The sequence below is a fragment of the Cavia porcellus genome, unplaced genomic scaffold, assembly GCF_034190915.1.
Source record: "Cavia porcellus strain 051 isolate PalLab524CR breed Dunkin Hartley unplaced genomic scaffold, mCavPor4.1 scaffold_12, whole genome shotgun sequence".
NCBI lineage: Eukaryota > Metazoa > Chordata > Mammalia > Rodentia > Caviidae > Cavia > Cavia porcellus.
This window is the reverse complement of record NW_026947495.1, coordinates 41,905,036-41,913,585: the sequence shown is the minus strand read 5'-3', so window position 1 is coordinate 41,913,585 and position 8,550 is coordinate 41,905,036. Positions and strand designations below refer to the sequence as shown.

The following is an 8,550-nucleotide window of genomic DNA, read 5'->3' as shown; positions in this document are numbered from 1 at the left end:
TTTAGGTAATTTTTTTTTTTTATCGGTACTGGAGATCGAACTTACCACCACCTGCTTGCAAGGTGCTTATACCGCTGAGCTAAATCCCCAGCCCCTATTTTTAGGTAATTTTTCACTAGTTCTCTTCAAAAGAGTGCTTATCTCTTCAGCCAGGGTCTTTTGTTAGTCTCTTTTTCCTTTTGGGACTTCAGTGATACCTATACATTATTGTTTCACACTTTATCATCAATAACTCAGACCCTTTTTCTATATTTTTCATTCTTTTGTTTCATTGTGACATTAATGGCCCACTTCCTATCACCAAATGCATAGGCAGTCAGAGATTAAATTAGACCTTATTTTGAAATTTAACTTCTGGGACTTTCGGGAGAACATGGCGGGTAGATAGCAGCAGCTTCAGAGGCTCTCTGAGAAACCGCACTTAAAATCCAGGAATGGTGCCAGGCGAGAAATCCTAAGCTAGGGGAGATATACTTTGCCAACCCAGGAACAAACTAAACTAAGAGAAACCAACTGGAAATGCAATCCCGGTGATACAACAGGAACAGATAACGTCTCAGCATGGAAGCTGGACCCCACGCCACTGGAAGCTGCGATTTGAATTTCCTGCAGACGCTGCTGCATCCCAATCGGCATGACAAGGAGAGAGGCGCGAAAGCTCTGAGAGTGGGAAGTGGTGAATAGAGTTGAGAGCGGGACTGGCCGGGAGTCCTGCATCGACCTGTGGTGAGTGAGCAGACTGGGGACCCTTCCATAAAGTAGGAGGCTTCAGCAAAGGACATACTGGGACCGGGCGGGTTGGCCGGGATAGGATGCTGCAGTGACTTCAGTCACATATTCCCCTCTCAAGCGAGATTGGTGGGGAATGCCTGGGCTGCGTGATGCCACTGACTAAGACCCAGTAGGCTAGCCCAAACCAGGTCCCGTGCCTGGAGGTGCACCCTAGCAGTGAAGCCTTCAGTAGGTTCACCTGGAGGGGCGGGCCCAGCACAGGCTGCCCAGGTCTGTGTCTCCCTAGTACACTGCAATGGGCGGGACCACCTAGCTGGCACAATTCAAACAAACTGTAACTGACAAAGAAAGAAACTGGGCCTACTATATACGCTTATATAAAAGGAACAAAAAATATGAGAAGACAGAGCAACAAGAAAGGGTCCTCGGCCCCCAATCCTGAGAAACATGCAATATCAGACATGGCACCAATAGACATAAAGCATTATCTCCAGAGCCTCACAGATGAGTTCAGGAATGAAGTTATTAATGACCTGAAGCAAGATATAAGTAGAATAGTTACAGAAATGCTAAGTACCACCCAAGAAAAAACAGATGGTGGAATGGAAGAACAGAAAAAAAGGGGAGAATTGTTTGATGGAGAAAATAGAGAAAGCATAGAATACGTGAAGCAGGTTCAAAGAGATTACCATGAAACTAAAAACTCTATTGAAAACTGGCATAACAGCTTGAAAGAAACTAAGGATAGATTATCTGAACTGGTGGGAAGATTTGTAATATGGGAGCATGAAATGAAAAACTTCTTAAAAGTAACAAAAAAACAAACATCAACAATACAAAGGCTAAAAGATGATAAGAGGATCTATAACTTAAGAATTAAGAACATAAAAGAAGAAGTAGGGGCACAAACAAATGGACTACAAAAGCTATTCACAGAAATAATCCAAGAGAATTTCCCTAATTTAGCAAATGGTAAAGATACTCGGATGTATGAGACATACAGAACCCCAGCACTTACAACCCAAACAGAGCTACACCCAGGCATATAATAATCAAAATTCCAGAAATCCAATATAAGAACAGAATATTAAAAGCCATCAGAGACAAGAAACAGATCACTTACAAGGGAACACCCATCAGAATTACAGCAGACTTCTCGGCACAAACCATCAAATCACAAAGAGTGTGGGGGGAAATAATTCAAGCTTTGAAAGAATAACCTCCAGCCAAGATTGATATATCCTGCACAACTATCCCTAGAAATTGATGGAAAAACAAGGTGCTTCCAGGATAAAGAGGAACTAGGGGAATTTGCAACCACTAATTCAACTCTACAGAGGAAACTGCAGGATATTCTAAAAAAGGAAAATACCAAGATTCCAGAAATAGTGGCAGAGAGGCCACAATGAATGGACAGAAAGTGAAATGAAGAAGACAAACTGACAACAAATGACAGAAAAAGTGCTCAACAGAAATGAGGCAGAGAAGATCGGATGGTAGGAACAGCTAATTTGGAGAAAACAAGACATCATAATAGCTAGTGCTGATTTAGTATCATCTTGTTTTGAAGTCCCATCAAACTTGTATTCTTCGGTCTCCATCGGTCTTAAAAGGTTATATCTTAATTGGATTTTAATATATAAGATAATAAAATAAGTAAAAACTTTTATAGGCAAGGAGATTATACAGAAACCATTGTTCATTTTCTGTTAGTTGGTTCTAACTACCCTGTAATAATGTCATTCTCTTGAATGGTTTTATAGTGTCTTGATATGTTTGGTGCTACAGTACACGAAGTTATACTCAAAGATTTTAAGGAAAGAGACACTATGGTAACTATTTTTATGACAGGATATCTTGTGGTGAAACACTATTTTACTTAAATGGTTATGTTTTGACCTGCACTGTTCTGTTGTTATGCCCTCTTTTATTTCAATCCCTTTTTAAAAAATTATTTACTTTTTCTTTTTATCTTTTTAATTAAGGGAAAAATAAATAAAGAATTGCAGGATACATTATAGTAACCTACTTTGATTTCCTATTAACTTGATTTGAAATCCTGTATTCCCCTCACCATCTTGTTTTGACTGATTTTCCCCTATTCTGCTTTGCTTAATAGTACCAAGTTCGAAAATATAGTGAAGACAATAAGATTCATTATGATGCCCATTCCAGTTGACTATTATCTTCTTTTAAAGTCCTGTAATGTCTCCAATGCTTTGGTTTTATTCTTTACTGTTTTGCTCAGTTTTATTATAACTGGCAATTCTTCTTAAAAGAGCAAGAGGCAGTATGGTAATCATTGTTGATCACCTTGTATTTTGTTTTTACATTATCTATTATGTCCATCCTTTTGATTTGACTGACTCTGTTCTGATATGTCACATTTGGTTTTACTCTCTTCAAAAAAAGTAATAAGAACTGTGAGAGTAATAAAACCCAAAATGTGTAATTGTCATTGTATAAAAGAAAAGAAAAGAAAGTGCTCTAAAGGTTATAAATGCATATATGTTTAAGTGTATAAGTTAGATAACCATATTACTGAGGTTTTTTTGGATCATTGAACAAAACTGTCTGCACTCTCACTGTTTGAAAGTCCACTTTATATGCTTCAATTTTGTAACTTGAATAACTATTTCTAAGATGAGAATATGTGATCTATTAACTAGTGATTTCTTACTGTTTATTTTTTACATTTTGTATTATTTGTATCCTTTTTCTGTTTTTTTCTTTTTCTCCTTAAATAAAAAAAAAGAAAAGAAAAGAAATTTAACTTCTGATTGTCTGTATACTTCATGATAAGAAGTAGCCTGTTGATTTTTGCTATCTATTTAGGATTAATTCAACAGAATGAATCAGGAAAGCCTTACGTCAGAAATGTAAGATTTCCATAGAGGTTTGGAAACACATCATGTGCCTCTAATGACCAAATTAAGAAACAGCTTGTCATAGGTATGAACACAGAAAGACATGCTCCTGTTAATGCTTTCAGAATTTGATCCAAGCCAGTCATAAAACTAGCATAAAATAATGAAACTTACGTTTTCAATATTATGGTTTGCTGTGGGTAGGTCAAATTGTAAGCCTTATAGTTTTTGCTTTGAATGCAATGTAAAAATGGATGTGACTGTTCCTTTGAAAATGACAGATGGTTTAACTTTGATTCATTGTTGTATATTATAAAATAAATGTGGGACTTTAAGATTACTTTTTATGATATATGATCCTGATCTTGTTTTTTAAAATATCCAACTCTATGATGTAGGTTTGATATTTTAAAATAATATCTCAAGTACTTACCTGGCAGGGGAGACACCATGATTGTGAGGGTAGTTTCCTTAGGATGAGGTTTATCCATTGCACTCCTGATGTGCCGACCCCTGAGATTTCCCCAAAGGTGGGAAACTCAACTGCATAATCTATGATAATGGGGACTGCCTTTGTGTTTTCCCTTGGTTATTTGATAAGAATAGTGAAATGAAAGCATTTCTGCTTGAAAGACACACTTACAACTACCTTTCCTCCAAAAGGTGAACATTCTGCTGAAGTTTTAGTGAAATGCTCGTCCTGACTTGTGTAGAAATTGTGCCGAGCGCTGTGAGGCCACAGTGAAACTCAAGAAGCAAGCTGCAACAGAAAGACAGCTGGAAAGCCACAGCATTTGGGGATTAAACACATCTCTGAATAACATAAATCAAAAAACTCTCAACAGAAATTAAACATTTCTGGATGAATGAAAAGGAAAATACGGTAGATGTTTGTCATTTCAGCGGAAGTACTGCTTCAGAGGAAGCTCAGAGCAGTGAATGAGCTGAGCATCTAGTTTACACAAATTGAAGAAGAGCAAACTGAGTCCAGTGGAAGCAGAGGAAAGGAAAAAACAAAACAAAACAAAACAAAAACTAACAAGCAATAAAGGTCAGCATATAAATCCATGGATTTTGAAAACAGAGAGTTACTAGGAAAAAAATCATTTTTCTGTCTGTGCCATCTTTTGTCAGCACAAACTTGCCCTCAGCCCAACTTCCTATCACTTGCTACTGAGCATACACTTAGCAGTTTTTGGCTTGCCATGCGCAGAAGCTGGACCATTCCTGCCCCTTATGCGGTAACATTCTGGAAGAGTTCCAGCCAGGAGACATCAGGAGATATTAATGCAGAACGGGAGATATCAATGGGCACTGGCACTCAAGCAGCAAAGAAGCCCAGCCCAAAAGGCTCACTCCCTGGGAAGACTCTCTCTCCCTCCCTCTTTGTTGTGTGCAGAGGGCGGATTCCCAGGGTAAACAGCTGATCTGTTGGCTGTTTGTAAACTACTAGACTGTGGGGGAAAAGTCTTCTGCCTGTGCTGGGGGTAGGAGAATCCCTGTGGGTCAGTTGGGGTTGTATTTTGTTGATGGCCCTTGCAGCATGCAGATCTGCTCTCAGCGGCAGTGACAGCTGAGTGGAGGCAGCTGGAGGGGCAGAGAGTGTCACTCTTAGGCTTAGCCATCCACAACAGGAAACTGGGAAACATAGCCACAGTCTACCTGAAAGTGCTGCTTTTCTCTGTAGGTGCAGCTGGCAGTGTGCCTTCCACCTTAGAGACTTGAACCGGTCACTTGAAGAGTGTCCAGGTTGCTTGTGGGTCACAATCAGTGAGTGCTTTGCACAAATGCTTTTTGGTCTCTGTCTCTGCTTCTCTGCTTGGAAGTTCTGGGCACTAACCCTACCCTCCTTCAGGCTTTTGTCTATCAGAGTATTCAAATTTGACATTTTAGTGCTCAGCAACTCTGGGAAAAAGAGTTAAGTACAATGCTTCCTCACATGGAACAGAAAGAAAAAGTTATGGTCATTCTGAAAGAGGTGATGTTTTGCAACAAACCAGCAGAAAAAGTGATGGCTTTGCCTCAGGCTCTGGGTGAAGTGCTTGGTTCTTCTCCAGGTCCCAATGCCCACCTACAGCTGTGTCCTCCTGGGTTACTCCTCCAGAGATAGTTTTCCCCTCCACTCGACTTGGTTTTGCTTATGTTGTGGTAACTGTGGTTTCAAGTTTATGCCCCTATCTAAAAAGATCTGTAACTTGCATTTGCTGACTGCATTTACATAGTGCCTAACTTTTAAGATTTTGTCACCAAGCAGGTATGTTTTATGATTTGATCTAGTGAGATGATATTTTTTTCTGGACACACATATTATTTCCTGTTCTTAGGCTGCCAGACATTGGGATATCATCTATATTAGAAGTACCCATTACTTACCTAGAGGGGCTGAGAACCACATCTGTAATTGTTCAGGTTTAGGGGTTTGGGTTGTACTTGCTACCCTCTCCCAAGTTGGGATATTAGATGGTTTTTTGGATTGACTAAGAGACATTCAGCCAATAAGGTATCCACAGTTCTGGACTCATGCCTGGACTTTTTTGTGGACATAGGGGAGATTCTAAGGCTTAAAAGCAAAACTATCCAGGTGTAGTGGTATACTCCTATAATTTCAACACTCAGGAGGCTGAGACAAGAGGATTGCTGTAAATTTGAGGCCAGCCTGGCTACATAGTGAGTTCAAAGCCAGCCTGCACTATATAGTAAGACCATGTTTCAAAAAAAATGACATGTTCCCACACAGGGCTAGAGATGTTCATGCCCCAAAGGGTTCATCTTTATCAGGGAATACTTTGATGAAAGCTGAAATCAGTTATAGATAATTCACAGGGTGCCCTGTCCGAGTCCCGCGTGGGAACTAACTCAGGGGAAGGCTCTGTATGGATTCTCTGACCTAATCCCAGGGATTTCAACCTTATCAGATCATGACTCTGGGGCTGAAAGGCTCAGAAGCTATCAGGAGATGCCCTGTCAGGTCCGCACTAATGGGTCAGGGACTAACTCAGAGATAGGCCTATTAGGGTTCCCACAACTGTCCACAAAACCTATTTTGGGGTATGCCTCATTCACCCACTCAGACTCCCTGGTTAAATGGCTGCTCAGCTAGTCCCTTTTTCAGTTACAGATACTCAGCAGCTCAGGGAAAAACTAAGTAGATTCTCAGAGGATCCTGAAAAGTCTCCTAATGGTAAAAGTTTACTGATCTCACTGACCTGGGGAAATGTCCAATTTACCCTGGTTTCTTGTTGCACGGAGTAGATAGGCAAAGGATTATAAGGGCTGCAAAGCAGGCTAACGATAAAGTCATTGCAGCTTCCCCCTCCGGTAATCAGCCAACTGCTGCGTTATTTGGATTCCAAGAGGGGCCTGAGTGGGACTGCAACACAAAGGGCGGAGAAGCCAAACAATAGTTATACATCAAGCCCATCTTAGCAGGTATAGACAAGCAATTTCCAAACCCGTGAACTACGATAAGCTCAGGTCCATTAGTCAAGGATTTGAGGAGAATCTGGTTGTTCTCCTGCTCTGACTTGAAGAAGCACTCTTCAAATACACTAATTTAGAGGCTGAGCCTAGAAAAAGTCAGTTTATCCTAAAGCACTATTTTATTAGTTGGTAAGCTCCATATATTAGAGAAAAGCTCCAAAAAGTCCAACTTGGCCCACAACTGAAAAAAGTCAGTCAGTGTAGCTTATTTGGTCTTTAATATCCATGATAAAACAGAGGACAAATGAGAGCTGAGTAAGGAAACACGCAGGTTACAGTTGCCCTATCTGCTAAGGCTCAGGACAAAGCCCACAGCACTAAGAGAAACTGAGATAATCCAAAGCATGAAGGAAGCAAGATAGAGTGCTTCAAGCACAAGAGAGTTGGGTGCTGCACAAAAGAACGTCCCCAGAAACCACCTCACCCTTGCTGGGCCCCTCAGAACACGGAAGAGGGTCTTTAGCACTGGAGGAGAGACTGTCCTCATTTCCAGAGAGCGGGAGGAAGTGGTCAGGAAGGCAGGCCCAGGCAGTGAATGACGGTGCTCAGGGCAGCCTGGACGGCACCAGAACCAGAGTATTCCTATCCATTCACAAGAGTGTAGTGTGGCTCTAGAAGTAATGTGCAAACAAATTATATTTATTGTGATACCGGAGCAACTTATTCTATTCTACTTTCTTATTGGGGTGAATTTCATCTCTTTCAAAAGTTATAGGGTGCCTTGATGGAGTTAACCAGACAGTTTTATGTTACCTCCACTCTGAACTGCTGTTGCAAAGATTTCCTTTTCCAAGCTGTCTTTATGGTGATACTAGAACGCCCCAAAACCAGTAATTGGAAAAGGCCTGCTCTTTCTACTCAGGGCCACTCTAACATTCAAACCTCTGGCAACCCATGTCCTAGCTGCTAGGGACTCAAGTAGCCTGACCCCATGGGACCTGATGTCTTTGCTGAGGGTTGATCCCCAAGCAGGGTATGATAGCACTCCAGAGAGAGCTGTTATGGGCACGCCAGGAATCATTCAGCTAAAAGGCCCTAATCTATACTTCATAGAAAACATTATTACCTTAAGAAAGAAACTAGGCAGGGGGTAAATCTCCTGACTGGTAACTTTTTGGCTACAGAGTTACTGGAGTCGTGCCAGTTCCCTTGAGTGTATCCATTTTATCAATAGTCAAGCCATTGAGAGAATTTTGCTTACTATAAGATCTCAGAGCCATCAGTGAGGTAGTGGGACCTATTCATTCATTAGTAGCCGAGCTATATACCCTTTAGTTCAGCTCCCAGTAGATACTGAATGGTTCTCTGACCTTGGTCTTAAGGATGCCTTCTTTTCTACCCACATAGATTCTACCTCACAATATTCGTTTGTCTTTGAATGGGAAGTTTATCAACCAGAACTTTGCCGTCAGTTTACCTGGACTGTCTTGCCTCAGGATTTCAGAGACTGCCTCCACCTGTTTACTCAGGC

At 40.9% G+C, this 8,550-nt stretch overlaps 1 non-coding gene across 1 annotated transcript; it reads left to right on the top strand.

The window, feature by feature from the left end:
- The first annotated feature begins 4,024 nt into the window (after nt 1-4,024).
- On the top strand, nt 4,025-4,186 carry LOC111754200 (U1 spliceosomal RNA). Its single transcript, XR_002788910.1, has one exon. It is a non-coding gene; the product is annotated as a U1 spliceosomal RNA (small nuclear RNA).
- The last annotated feature ends 4,364 nt before the right edge of the window (nt 4,187-8,550 follow it).